The 15,373-nt window shown below is 50.9% G+C and overlaps 1 protein-coding gene across 5 annotated transcripts in view; it reads right to left on the bottom strand.

Annotated features, from left to right (window-relative positions):
- The window catches only part of LOC148662448 (CD276 antigen-like), a 68,999-nt gene that overhangs the window by 23,866 nt on the left and 29,760 nt on the right, over window positions 1-15,373 (bottom strand). The window lies entirely within an intron of this gene.

Raw genomic sequence — 15,373 nt, forward strand, 5'->3', positions numbered from 1 at the left:
AATAACTACTGGGTGTTCACTGTAATAATCACTGCACTGGGTATTAATAGTCACTGTACTGGGTATTCAGAGTGCTGTCTGTTACTCACTGTACAGATCAGTCTGTTTTTCAGTTGTAGGTGGGCTCCTGAAAAGACTGCTGAGCCCAGAAGCAGGAGTGTGATTAGAGAGGAGGGACAGGTGGGGGGAGCTGTTTAAATCACCTGTGTGAGGCTGTCAGGGGCTGCGGAGCAGGGAGACACGGGGGGACTGTCGGGGGCTGTGGCGCGGGGAGACACTGGGGGGGGCTGTGGCGCGGGGAGACACTGGGGGGGGCTGTGGCGCAGGGAGACACTGGGGGGGGCTGTGGCGCAGGGAGACACTGGGAGGAAGAGCTCAGTGTTGTCCCCATGCTGGTACCTCTCACTCATCCCTGCTGCAGCTCTGTGTGTGATTCACAGGACAGAAGTGTGGAGCTCACAGAGCAGAGGAAGTCAGAAACTCCTGCTGGAGCTCCTGACTCAATATTCTGTACAAACAGGCAGAGAAACGACATGGAGCCCTTTTCTTGGATAGGAACTGTGCAATTCAGTCATCTATTTCTTCTTGATTAATTTTGTGCTGTTTATTTGGAGAAATTGTCTCTTAACAGACAGTTTTTTTTGTGAATAGTTTTACTACAGATTCACTGTACTGGGTATTCACCTTAATGGTCAGTCACTTCTACAGTCTCTTGAATATTTACTGGAAACTCACTGTAGTGGTTAGTCACTTTTGACAGATATTCACTAAGAAATAACCTCTGTACTGCACATTCACAAACTAGTAAGTTTCTTACCTCAATAATTACTGACTTGCATTTTCACTGTTAATAGTTCAACACTAAACCAGTGTTTTTCCTGAATATTCACGCCCGGCTCAGGCCTGAGGAGTCTGGAAGATCTGGGAGAAGCCAACAGGAAGAAACTCCTCCTGGACCTCGACTCTGGTAGGAGCCCAGCGCCTGGACCCACCCGGAGACTCTGGCTGACCAGGAGGAGCCCAGGGGTATCAGAATGAGGAGGAGGAGTCCAGTGTTGCCGCAGTAATGAAGAGGAGCCCAGGATTGTCAGAACCTCCTAACGAGGTGAGGAAGGGGAGAGAGAGACTGTGGACAACACGCCTGTGTTTCTCCAGGACGGGTCTCCAGAACAGCAGCTCTGGACCGGAGCAGTCGGGACTCGGTGGAGCACAGGCTGCCTTCAGGCCTGTTTATTCCCACCAGGAGCCAGGTCAGGCCCTGTACCAGGCAGGAGAGGGCACCCCCAGACCTGCACAGGACAAGGGGGTGTGTGACTGGTTGTACAAGATGGGACAGGGTACCCCCATCAGCACAGAAGGGTACAAGGTGCCAGACAGGTCGCTCCCTGCCCACTGAAGCCTGTGAGGGTGACGACGACAACGATGATGATGAAGAGCTGCAGATGCCCCTGGTCCAGGTGGAGAGCTGGACTCCTCCTGTTGGGGTGACCCTTAGGGCTGTGTCCTGACCTCCTGCTGTCTCTCGCCCACAAGGACCTGGTCAGTGTGCTGTTGACACTACACTCTCGAACCCGAGTCCAGCTCGAGCACAAGGTCAGGTTAGTCCTGTCACTCCTGTGTCACACGCAGGGCTGGAACCCACAACCCTACTAGTGAGAGGAGAACTGTTAAAGTTCCATTATGGATATTGGTACATGATGAAATATTGTTCATTTTATTAACGGTAATATTAGTCAAATTAATTTATTAGCAGCACCAGCATTAGAATCTAATTATGCTCAACACCACCATCAGGAGCGGAAGAGTTCAGACGTCTCTGTTTCATTAACTAACTGGCTCCTCTGTGATTCTCAGGTGTGATATTATTGTACAGTTGTCATTATGGTCTGTTTCTCCTGCGAGCTCGTCTTGAGAGACAAGTGAAGGTTGGGGTCTGTCTGAGATGACAGAGCCTTCAGACTCCTGAAACAGCTGCTCAGCCTACACCCCCGCCTCCTGCTCTCTGATGTCAACACCCACAAGCCATGGGGTCAGGGGTCAAGGGTCAGGAGGGACTCCGGTACACAGCAGATTTCCTGTTTTCCTTCATTTTCCAGGATGTCCAGAGGCTGACGTTGGGAAGACGGGTAGGAGGGGGCTGTTCCCAGCCAAGGGTGAGGGAGACGGAGCCTGAACACTGCAGCACAGGTTCTGAGCACATCGGCCTCTCTCCAGTCGGTAATGCCTGTCTGCTGTGCTCTCTGGTCCGGTGTGCTTTGTTACTCAGCTGTCTCTCCAGTCAGGTCCTGGAGGACTGAGGCTCTGTCTGCGGATCCAGGAATAATCCTGCGGTACCCACCCAGCAGTCCCAGGACTGAGCGGACTTGTCTGGGAGCGAGGCCGGGATCTCGTTGGCCCGGTGCTTGGACAGCCCAGTGGCCGGCGCCGTGCTCCAGGTGGACCGAACCGCTCCCTTCCCGCCCGGTCCCGCTCGGTGGGTCCCCCCCCCTTGAGGGACGTCTCGGTCGTTGCAGGCGCTCGGTCCAGGAGGGGGCAGTAGATGATGACATCATCACCATGCGCCCCTGGGAGGAAGTCTCCGTGGCCCCCTGGGGTCCAGAAGGCAGAGAGTTAACTGGAAGCAGACGTCCGGGCGTTTGGAGAGCAGCTGAGTGTTCAGAAGGTCAGTTCGTGTCACAGTGTTCTTGCCAGAGGTCTGGTGGGCTGATCTGTGTGACTGTTCCTCGCCTCCCCAGTATGTCATCCGCCCGGGGCGCCTGCAGGTGTCGGGGGTCAAGTCCCCGCCGAGTCTCGAACCTCCATTTCGCCTTCGTCGGGTCCAGAGCTCCGGGTTCTGCCCTGCTGGCTCACCGGTGGGGCTCGGTTCGGTCCAGTTTCACCAGGGTGTCTCGTTCTTCTTTCAGCTGCCTGGTCTGGACGAGTCGGGTTTCGGGCCGGCCCCGTCTCTGTCGGCTCGATAACGCTGTGGTCTCGCCGCCCTCCCTCCTGACCAGTCCCAGAATGGAGCGGGAGAGGAGACACTGGTCAGGTCCGGTCGTTGGTCTGGCTTCAGGGTGAGAGAATCAGCATTGATCAGGGCGTTTCAAACCACGACACGAGTCAAATGTGCACTTGGACTTGGGAAACCTCCTGTTGATGTCGCAGAATAGACCAAATTTCCAGATACGTGCGGCGCTGTGTTCTGTAGTTCAGGACGAGGCAGAGGAGAAGTGACCCTATGACACTGTGAACAAGCAGGCCTGCTTTAATTCAATAGAAAGATGACTCTCCGTTTCAAGATGGGTTTTGCCCACAAATACTCCTTGTGAACTCTGCACGTAGATCACGTCTCTGCGGTGAAGTATCTGCTGCACAATCGGTGCTCATTCGCTCATCACTGTGACTAGTGAGCAGGAAGGGCAGCTCCACATCGCGATGCCTGGGAACTCTCGCTCTCGCCCGAGGCCAGAGCAGGGGTTTCCAACCAAGTAGCGACACTTCAGTACTGTCAGGAAATTCACGATTCGGTGCCTAATTTGGAACGTGTCAACTTCTGCAAAACTGTCAAATTTTTTGGGGGGAGATTTAACAACTGGGTTGGGAAATTGGGACTGCAGTTCATCTTGAAACGAGCTGTTGTGTTCGTTTTCTGTGTGATGAAGCCAGTCGCCCTTCACCACGGAGTCTTCCTCGGCCTCCACAGCTCCTGCTCCCAGCGTGTCTGGGCGGGCGAGGCGGTCCGGGCGGGAAGGACCAGTCTGTCTCCTCCGGCCCAGTCGCTCCGCTCCCCTGGGCACGGGCACGGTACTGGTCTCCTCCGGCCCAGTCGCTCCGCTCCCCTGGGCACGGGCACGGTACTGGTCTCCTCCGGCCCAGTCGCTCCGCTCCCCTGGGCACGGGCACGGTACTGGTCTCCTCTGGCCCAGTCGCTCCGCTCCCCTGGGCACGGTACTGGTCTCCTCCGGCCCAGTTGCTCCGCTCTCCTCTCTCTGCGCCTTGTCCTGTCTCCGGGGTCTCGATCGCCCGCAGCAGAGGGACGGAGTTCGCCCCGGACCACTCTCTCGCTGCGCCGGACCCCCAGCTGGGTGCGAGACCTGGGGGTAACGCTCGCTCGGTGTGGATATCGGGCTCCGGTCTGGGGGTCACTGACCTGGTCTCCTGGTCTGGGAGGATTCTGAACTGGACCCCAGAGAAACAGCTGAGAGCCCTGGACATCATCAAGAACAGCCCCCGGGCCCCAAGCAGACCCTTCAGACCCCATTCAGGGCTGGACATGAACATGGCTGGACTCAGGCGATATAAACCTCTGGAAAGCTGTTCCAGTTCAGGGCTCTGTGGGAAGTGCACCTCGTGTGTGTCTCCTGTGTTCTCCGCCATTGTCGTTCCAGTCGACCTGATCTCGAACCCTCACGGGACTGTGCTGGGACTCCTCTCATCCCGACTCCTGGGAGCTCGTATCGGGATCTTGTGAGGAGTCCACCAGGATGGGTTCGGTGACTCCTCAGCACTACCCACGGCGAGCCTCGAGCTGGGTCCCTCGGTTCGGACGGTCCTGTCTGCTTCAGGGTCTTCCTCCTGATCTCCATGACCGCAGCGCAGGTCTTCCCAGCGGCTGTGTGCTGTCGGATCTTCCCACAGTCGTCACTGGGAGGATCCCCTCCCTGGAGTTAGAGGATCGCTGGTGTCACCTGGGTGAGTCAGGTGTGGGACGTATCTGAGTACCTTTCACTGGGGGGACGGGAGACACACTGGGGGACTTTCAGTGTCCCTTCTGTCCACATCCAGAGCACACAGGTGCTGTTTCCTTGCTTTCAAGGCCACTGTGGTCTGCAGAGAGCTGCCCTTCTCCTCTACACTCTACAGAGCGGGTTACCGAGCCCGGGAGCTGTCCAGGTCTGAGGTCAGTGGGCACGTCGGTTCGCAACACGTATGGGTGGAGAGATCGGGTATAGGCTGGACTCTCTCTGCTGTATTTTCCTTAATTCTCCAGGATGTCCAGAGGCAGACAGTGAGAAGATGGAGGTGGGATACTCTCTCCTGTCCGTCTTAATCCTAATTTTCCAGGATGGCCAGAGGCAGACAATGGAGAGACAGGTATAGTTGGGATTTGGGATAGAAGTTGGATGCTCTCCTGTAATCTTTTCCCTTATTTTCTAGGATGTACTCAAAATTGACAGTGGGAAGATGGGTATGTATGAAGATTGAACCTGTTCCTGTACTCTTTCCTAATTTTCCAGGATGTTCTGAGGAAGACAGTGGCGAGACAGGTATGGATGTGAAGATGGAGTCGGGTTTGGGTGCTCTCTCCTCTCTTTTTCCCTAGTTTTCCAGGGTGTCCAGAAAAGTCAGTGGGAACACCAGTGTTGATGAAGTGTTGGGATGGAGGTTGAATGCTCTCTCCTGTCTTTCTTTTCCCTAATTTTCCAGAGTCCAGAGGCTGCCAGTGGGAAGATGCATATGGATGAGGTGTTGGGGTTGACATTGGACTGTATTTTTCCAGGTTGTCCAGAGGCAGACAATGGAGAGATCGGTATGTTTGGGATATAAGTTGGATGCTTTCTCTGTAATCTTTTCCCTAATTTTCCGGGATGTACTCAAAATTGACAGTGGGAAGACGGGTATGTATGAAGATAGAATATGGGAAGAGGTTCATTCCTAATTTTCCAGGATGTCCAAAAGCCAACAGTCTATGGATAGGAAGATAGATTGGGGATTCATGATCTGTCCTGTTTCTTTTCCCCAATTTTCCAGGATGGCCAGAGACTGCCAGTGGGAAGACAGGTATGGATGTGAAGATGGAGTTGGGGTTGGATGCTGTCTCCTGTTTCTTTTCCCTAATTTTCCAGGAGGTCCAGAAAAGTCAGTGGGAAGACTAGTGTGGAGGAAGTGTTGGGATGAAGGTTGATGCTCAGTCCTGTGTTCATGTCTGTGGTTTTCCTGAATGTCCAGAGGCTAACAGTGGGAAGACGGGTATGGATGAGGAGTTGGAATGGAGCTTGGATGCTCACTCCTGTTTCTTTTCCCTCATTTTCCAGAGTCCAGAGGCTGCCAGTGGGAGGATAGGTATGGATGAGGTGTTGGAATTGACATTGGACTGTATTTTCCTTAATTTTCCAGGCTGGCCAGAGGCTGATAGTGGAAGACAGGTATGTATGAAGATTTGAAACCTCTCCTGTCTCTTTTTCCTAATTTTTCAGGTTATCCAGAGGCTGCCACTGGGAAGATGGGTATGTAGGAGGTGTTGGGATTGACATTGGACTGTATTTTCCTTATTTTTCCAGGTTGTCCAGTGGGCAGATGAATATGGCTGGGAGTTGGGATGGAGGTGAGAAGCTCTTTCCTGTCTCTCTTCCTCCTTGTGGCAGTCTCTGTGACGTCTCTGTCTGTCTCTTGAGCTGTGTGTCTCTCTCAGTCCAGCTGCTTGTGCTCTGTAAAACACTACACTGCTGCAGTATTAAACAGGGCTTTTTGACTGTGGATTGCAGGTTTGATTCCAGAGGGGGACACAGTCTTGTACCCCAGAGTGAGGTACTTTGCTCAGATGGACTGTTCTGATCATGGTTATCAATGGCTGTACTGTAGGGAGTGGAGTGCTGACAATGGTGTACTCAATTCTCGAGAGTATTGTACCTTAATACACTGACACGTCTGTGTGTTGAACTTTCACCTGAGCTGAACTTTGGTACTGCATGATACACCAGTGAGTTCTTTCCAATATTATATTTTAATACCCTCACCTGTGTACTGTACCCACATCTCCACTGAGCTTTAATATGCAAAACTGGGGTAATTATCAAGCCTGTACCTCTCTCCTGTACTGAGCCTTTATTCTGAGTGACACACCTGTGTGCTGAGCTCACACCTGGACTGGACTGTAGTACTGAAACCAGTGTGCTGAGCTCTCACTTGTAGTGAGTGTTAATTCTCACATTGACACACGAGTGCTGAACTCTCACCTTTACTGTGCTTTTATACTCAAAAGTGTGTACTGACCCCTCATGTGAACTGTACTATCCTACTTAAACCAGTATAACCAGTGTGATACACCTGTGTGCTAAACCTTGACTGTGCTTTAATACTCAAACCTCTGTGCTCAGCTCTCACCTGGACTGGACTAAAATATTTAAACCAGTGTGCTGAACCCTCACTTGTACTGAGTGTTAATTCTCCCATTGACACACGAGCGCTGAATTCTCCCCTTTACTGTGCTTTCAAACCTGTCAAACTCAAACCTGTGTTGTAAACCTTCACACAGACTGGACTATTAATACTTAAACAAGTTTGGTGAACTGAGCTTTAATATTCAAGTGATACACCTGTGTGCTGAACTCTCACCTTGACCGTTTTAATACTCAAACCTGTGTGCTCAATTCTCACCTGGACTGTACTGTAATACTCAAACCTGTGTGCTGAACTCTCATCTCCACTGTGGTCTAATACAAACTCCAAAGGGCTGCACTGCTGTCTGTGCGGTGTGGTAATACTCCAAACTAGAAACTAAACTCGCCTTGACTGTTGTAATTCTCAAACCTCTGTGCTGGGCTCTCAGCTGTACTATACTGATACTCTGTACTGTATTGTAATCCTCAGATAAGTGGACTCACGGGTCTGACTGGTACTATTTTACAATGCTCAGACCTGTGTTCTGGACTCTCGCCAGTACTGAGCTTTCATACACAATGATACCTTTGTGTTGAATTTTCACCTGTACTGTACTATAAAACTTAAGCCAGTGTGCTGAACTCTCAATTGTACTGTGCTTCAATACTCAGTGACACACCAGTATGCTGAACTTCCACCTGCAGTGTTCTTTAATACATGAATCAGTGTGCTACACTCTTACCTTTTACTGAGTTGTAATACTCAATGACACACCTGTGTGCTTTACTCTCACCTTGACTGTTTAATACTCACACCTGTGTGGTCAGTTCTCACCTGGACTCTAGCTTGTACTGACCTTTAGTACTCAGTGACACATCAGTTTGCTGAGCCTTCACCTGCAGTGTATTGTAATACTCAGATGTGTGTGTGCTGGATTCTCAACTTTCTGTGCTTTTATCCTGAAAGTGTTGTGGTCACCTCTCACCCGGACTGTACTAAAACACATAACCTAGTGCTTTTTTCTGTGCCTTAATACTGAAACCTGTGTTCTGAACTCTCCTCTGCAGTGAGCTTTAATACAAAAACCTGTTTGCTTCTTTGTCGTCTGTAATGAGTGGTAATACGCAGACTGGTCATCTTTACTCTGGTCTTTTCTGTGCTTTAATACTCTCATCGGTTTGGACGTCTCTCTCACCCTGACTGTACTAAACTACTTCACCCAGTGTGCTGAACTCTTGCTTGTACTGAGCTGTCATACTCAGTGACACAATCGGTTGTAGAACCCTCACCTGCAGTGTTTTATAATACTCAGCCCTGCATGATGAACTGTAACCTGTACTGTTCTTGTGCCGTGCTCAGACGTGTGTCCTGAACGGGCTCCAGTACTGAGCTTTAATCCACAACAGCACCCCTGTGTGCTGGGTTCTCACCTGTACTGTACAATACGAGTTAAACCAGTGTGCTGCTCTCACTTGTGCTGAGCTTCAGTACTAGACCAGTCTGCTGAACCTTCACCTGTGGCGTGTTTTAATACTCAAATCTGTGTTGTGCTGATCTGGACTATTATAATACTCAGCCCTGTGTCGTGTGCTGAACTCTCATCTGTACTGTTTTGTAACCCACAGACCTGTGTACTGTACTGTGTAGTCATATATAGACTGGTGTACTGAACCGTCACCTGAACTCTGGAAAACAAGAGTACCGGAGGTTTCGGGCCCGGACTACCAGACTCGGAGACGGTTTATACCCCCGCACTATCAAACTACTAAACTCCCAGCCTCTCTCGCCTACGATCTGAACCTCACAGTGCCTTCTCTCTTACCACAAACTCACACACACATTGAAATCTACCCCTACCTCACATGTCAAAAAGCTCACTCCACATCATTTCTATCCTTTTTATTTCATTGTGTTGATGTGTTGCACACTGCCTGTTGTCTCTTTCTTTTATTATACAATCGTATTGTTTTTTTTTGTACGTTCATTATCCTATATACCTGTAGGTGAGTGTAATGACAATGAACTTGAACAGTGTTGTAACAGTCAGCCTCTGTCCTGTATTGCAGTGTTAATACTCAGACTTCAGGCTGAAAGTGTCCCCTGTCATCGATTGTAATACTGAGCCCTGTCTGTTGTAATCTGAACTATCGCCTATAGTGTTTTGTAAAACCCAGACCGATGTATTGCAGTCTAATAATTGGACCCGTGTTCCAAACTGTCCTCTGTCATACTCCTGCCTGTGTACTGTACTCTGCTGTAATAATGTGCTGACATGTCACCTCGATCCTCTTGTATTGTTCAACCCTCTGTCCCCTGATGTGAACTGTCCCCTCTCCTGTTGTAATACTGAAACCTGTGTGCTGTACGACAGTGTAATAATTGGACTGCGCTGCTGAACTGTATTGTAGCACTTGGAGCTGTCCATGGTCCTGTGCTGTAATAGTGTACTTCTGTATGCTGATCTGTCACCTGCACTGGCCTGTAATACTCAACCCTCTGTACTGTGAACTGTCACCTCTATGGTGTTGTAATACCCTGCCTTGTGGACTGTGCTTTAGTCTAATCACTTGACCAGTGTGCTAACTGGTTCTCTGTACTCTACTGTAATATTCAGGTCTCTGTATTGTACTGTGATGTGAAGTGTCACTTGTACTCTCATGCGCACGGTCACCTGTACTCTTGTAATAGTCAGATCTCTGTATTGTACTCTGCTGTGAACTGTCACCTGCACTCTAGTGTATTATTCAGGTTTTTATTGTACTGTCATGTTCACTGTCACCTGTACTCTGGCAGATGCAGGACTCTGTATTGAACTGTCACCTGTTCTTTATTGTAAGACTCAGATCACGGTATTGTGTTGTGAACTGTCCCCTGTACTTTATTGTAAGATTCAGATCTGTATTGTACTGTGAAGTGAAATGTCCTCTGTACTCTGTCATAATCAATTTTTGTATTATGTGTACTATCATTTGTACTGTAGTTTCAGATCTTTGTGTTGTACTGTATATTAAGTGTCACCTGTACTTTATTGTAAGATTCAGATCTCTGTATTCTACTTTGTAAGATTCAGATCTCTGTATTGTACTCTCATCTGTACCCAGTTGTAGTAATGAGATTGCTGTAGCATACTGTCATCTGTACTGTTATATGCAGGACTATGTATTGTACTGTCATGGGAAGTGTCATCTGTACTCTATGATCATATTCAGATCTCTATGGTATTGTAAAGTGACTTGTCACCTGTCCTCTATTGTCATATTCAGATCTCTATAGTATTGTGAATTGTCCCCTGTACTCTTTTGTCATATTCAGGTCTTTGTATTATGTACACTGTCACCTGTACTCTACTGTAAGATTCAGGTCTCTGTATTGAACTGTCACCTGTACTTTGTTGTAAATTTCAGATCTGTATTGGACTGTCACTTCTTCACTATTGTATTCAGCTATCTGTGTTCTAGTCTGATGTATATTGTCACCTGTACTTTGTCATATTCAGATCTCTATAGTATTGTGAATTGTCACCTGTACTCTATTGTCATACTTAGGTCTCTGTATTGTATGGTGATTTGAACTGTCACCTGTACTCTATTGTAATTATCTTTGTATTGTACTCTCATGTACACTGTCACCTGTACTCTATGGTAGTAATTTTCACTCTGTACTGTAGTCAGATGCACTGTCAGCTGTAGTCCATTGTAGTATTTGTATTGTACTCTCATGTACACCATCATCTGTACTTTATGGTAGTATTCCACTCTCTGTACTGAAGTGCGAGGGGCATTGTCACCTGTCATCTATTGTAAGACTCATAGCTCAGACCTCTGTCCTAAACTCTTAGGAGAGGAAGTGTAAAACCGCCAGGCCTGACCTCTTCTCTGGTACTGTCCTAGAATAACATGGCTACTGATGTTTCACCTCTGTTGAGCAGCAGTCTTTATAGTCGGTATTATGTTGCGGCTCACCAGTTTGCTATGTCCTGAATTCTCTTCTACAGTAACCACACCAAGCTGGGGTTATTGTGGACATGTGTGAATTGTCTGTGTTCAGTCTCTACTCCTCTGCTGTGCCCCTTGCAGAAACAGGTCTTGTTCTGTCAATGTAGCCTTGTGGGGACTACCCCCCTGTTGGCTGTGTAAGAGAGCTGATGGACCAGTCACTAAAGTGACCACGCAGGGTGAGTGAGCGAATACTGATGCACCTACTGCCTGTGGCCACGCCGTCTTCACTGCTCAAGGGCGAGGAACCCCACTCCCAGGAGTCAAACCCCAGGAGCGGAAAGGAGTGTGAGTCTGGGGCAGTCCTGAGGGCAGGGCTGCTGTCTCTGTGCTCAGGGTGATCTCCTCCTGGCTCTGCTTCATACTGCAGAAGCAGAGGGCTGGTCTCTATGTGCCTGGAGTCGGTTGTCTCTCAGGAAGTGTTACCCAAGGTGTGGGAACTGAGGTGCAGTAACAGCCTTTGTCCACCAGCTGGTGTCTGACACTGGGGGCACAGAGATGGTCTGGTTTCCTTTCAATCTAATGCAGCTCCTTGCTCTCAGCTCCATGGTGCAGTCATCTGCTCCAGGCTGGACTCATCTGATACTGGGAGATACAGGTGGGACAGTGCTGGAGTGTGTGTACAATGGGCCAGGGTAGGGGGTACAGTCTCAACTCTGTTACTCTCTCACTGGGACTGTCCTGCTTCATGAACTACATTTCCCAGCAGGCCATGAGAAGGATTGTGGCCAATAGGCTGCCTTCCCCTGGGTTGATAAGGTGCAGGTGTTGTGAATTCAAGCCTGCAGCCAGTGTATATAATAAGGAGCTCAGAAAAGAGAGAGCTCAGGGCCTGGTTGAATTCCTGTAGAGGGCTGGAGCCTGGAGGTACAAGTTCATACATTCTGTGTGGGTTTGTCACTGGGAAGGAAAAGGTTAAAGAGCAGGGAAACTGTCTGAAGCTGTGCTGAAGGAATATATATTGATCAACAAACTGGGTTATTTTTAATAAGATAGTTTTGTAACTCACTCTGCCCATTGTCAGTTTTGCTGCTTTCTGAAACTCCAGCTCAGTGTGACAAACTTCACTGTGACTCTACGATGGTCCTGGTCACAACTACAGGACCCAGACTGCAGTCGAGCTCTGTCAGCTGCCCAGCTGGAGAAACAGGATTGGTCAGGTGACAATTAAAAAGCAGGAAGTGGAGTCTCCCAGTGTTGCTGCAGCCAGAGCAGCGAGTGGAGGAAGGAGCTGCTGGAGAAGGAAGACCAGTTCACAGCTCTGTCTGTGTCCTTCCCAGCACAACCCCCTGCTCTCCTACAGTCAGGGCACGTGTTTCATCTCTCTCACTTCCACAGAGCTCAGCAGGATGGGTTTGCTTTAGACATGATTCACATACGATCTGGGAGATGTTGCATGTACTCTACTACCTATTTTCCTGTTTTTCCATTGATCTAGAGTGGAAGTTTGCTGGTGACCCTGTGACAACTCACAGATTCTCCCCTCATGACGATCAACCTTTCTCACCAGCCCAGCAGTGGCCCTGACTGACCAGAAGATAAAGCCAGTTGTTTTTCCAGCTCAGAGGGGACAGGAGACCTGTCCTGACCCAGTGTCCAGTTGACAGCCCCACTCCCCGTCCAAGTGAGACGCAGGCAGATGGCTCTCAGAACAAACACTTTCACAGCCAGGTAAGGAAGGTAAGGAAACAGTGCTCTTTATTCACAGTTTGGGATAAAGCAGTCCAGAAACCAGAAGACAAACCTCTAGTTCTTCTGCAAACTGTCACTAGACATGCATCCAGACACAGCTCCCAGGCTCAGCAGTCAGACAACCTCCCCCTGACTCAGGTCTGCATCTCTTCCCTCCTGCTCTGCTCAGCACAACTGCTCTCTGTCCCCAGCAGCACCAGACTGAAGGCCTCCCCTCCTGCCTTTTAACTGTCTCCCCACCAATCGTCTTCCACCAATTAGGCAGGTGATTATAGGCAGCAGGTTGTTCTCCTGGGCCTCGTTGGGGATGAAGGTCAGACCAGTGCCACTCTTGCCTGAACCTGCTGTGGTTTGGGAGAGGCGTGTGATGGGAAGGTGAAGTGGTTTTTGGGTCTTTCTGATCCCATATTATAATCAGTGTTAAACCTTTGCTGTAGTTTGTTTTGGGTCTCAGGATTAACCTTGCTGGATGTCCTACAGGCTCACCCTCCTCATCCTCTGTGTTGGGACTCAGTTGTTCCTGAAATCAATAAAAAATAAACCCAATTCAACTAGGAAAACTGTGTGATTAGTTTTCCATGATGAGTAAAAGCATAAATGTTAAAATATGCAGAGAATTCAATGAAAATAAACAGCTTGTTTTTCAGAGGCTTTGATCCCACAGCCCCAGAGTTAGAAACCCAAAGCTCTTCCACTGAGCCACAGTGTCTCTGTGAGTCTGGGGCTCCTGTGTGCTCTTGGTTTTCCCAGCTCAGGGTTCAAGACTGAGGGATAAAAGACAGACCGAATGAGCTCTCCTTCAGGACAGGAGCCAGTGGAGGAGTGGAGATGGTGCGGAGCTCCAGAGCCCAAGGTTGCAGGTTCAAGTCCTGGCTGAGAACTGAGGTGGGTTTGCAGTGTGGTTCTCCCCAGCAGTGACCGGGGTGAGAAGTAAAAGCCCACAGCTCTCGTGTCTTTATTTATCACCGTGTTACTGTTCACAAGAATTAAATTAACAAAAGCTCCAGGTCCTTCCAGGATTTGAACCCACAACCTCCAGGCAGAAGTCCAGAGCGCTTCCCCTGAGCCACAGTGTGTCTTTATAGGTCTGGGGCTCCTGTGGGCTCTTGGTCTTCTTCCCAGGTCAGGGCTGAAACGGAGGGATAAGAGCCGGACCGAATCCCTCTCCCCTTGGGCCTGGAGCAGGTGGAGGAGTGGAGACGGTGCTGCGCTCATGACCAGGAGGTTGTGGGTTCAAGTCCTGGCTGATCCCTGGTAAGTAAACCAAGGTGAGTATCGGAGGTGAGTATGTGGGCAGGATGATGGGGAGGGGCTATTACTGGGGGGTAGTGGGGGGGTGGAGGAGGCAGAGCAGGGCCAGGGGGAGGGGCAGCTAGTGGGGGGTGGGCTAGGAAGGGTAGAGCAGGGTAGCTGCTAGGTTAGGCAGGGGGGTAGTGGGTGGTTAGGGTAGAGTAGCAGTAGAGGGAGGGGTAGTGAGTGGGTAGGGTAGGGCTAGGATAGGATAGACAGTTAGGTGGGTGGGGTAGCACTAGGGGGAGGGGTAGCTCCAGTGGGGTAGTGGGGGGTAGGATAGAGTAGGGCAGGGCTAGGGAGAGAGGTGGGGGGGGTGGGCAGGACAGGTGTGAGGTTAGACAGGGGGGTAGCAGGTAGAGTAGCACTAGGGGGAGGGGTGAGTAGGGCAGGGCTAGGCTGGGGTAGGAAGAGGAGGAGGGAGGGGTGACAGGAGGAGGCAGGGCAGTGTAGGGGCAGGCAGGTAGGGCAGGGCTGGAGAGGTGAGGGAGGAGGAGTGGCAGGTGGCCTGGGCCTGAGGGGGCAGGAGGAGGAGCTGGGAGGGGGGCCCAGGCCAGGGTAGGAGGGAGGGAGGTAGAGCAGGGGCAGGCAAGGAGAGAGGGGGGGGAGGAGTGGCAGGCCCAGGCCAGGGGGGAAGGGGGCAGGTGGAGATGAAAATTTTTTTTCATGGTGACTTCTGTTCATCTCCACCCCCCCTCCCCTGCTCTGGGCCTGCCTCCTCCCCTCTCCTGCTCTATCTCCCTCCTGCCACTCCTCCTCCCTCACCTCTCCTTGCCTCCCCCCTCCACTCTACCTCCCTCCCAGCTCCTCCACCTGCCCCCTCATCTCTCCATGCCTGCCTGCCCCTACACTGCCCTGCTCTACCTGCCTCCTCCTGTCACCCCTCCCTCCTACCCTGGCCTGGGCCCCCCTCCCAGCTCCTCCTCCTGCCCCCTCAGGCCCAGGCCACCTGCCACTCCTCCTCCCTCACCTCTCCAGCCCTGCCCTACCTGCCTGCCTGCCCCTACACTGCCCTGCATCCTCCTGTCACCCCTCCCTCCTCCTCTTCCTACCCCAGCCCTGCCCTACTCACCCACCCCCCACCTCTCTCCCTAGCCCTGCCCTACTCACCCACCCCCCACCTCTCTCCCTAGCCCTGCCCTACTCTATCCTACCCCCCACTACCCCACTGGAGCTACCCCTCCCCCTAGTGCTACCCCACCCACCTAACTGTCTATCCTATCCTAGCCCTACCCTACTCTACCGCTACTCTACCCTAACCACCCACTACCCCCTGCCTAACCTAGCAGCTACCCTGCTCTACCCTTCCTAGCCCA

Source organism: Lepisosteus platostomus, chromosome 5 (genome assembly GCF_059453375.1).
Source record: "Lepisosteus platostomus isolate fLepPlt1 chromosome 5, fLepPlt1.hap1, whole genome shotgun sequence".
Lineage (NCBI taxonomy): Eukaryota > Metazoa > Chordata > Actinopteri > Semionotiformes > Lepisosteidae > Lepisosteus > Lepisosteus platostomus.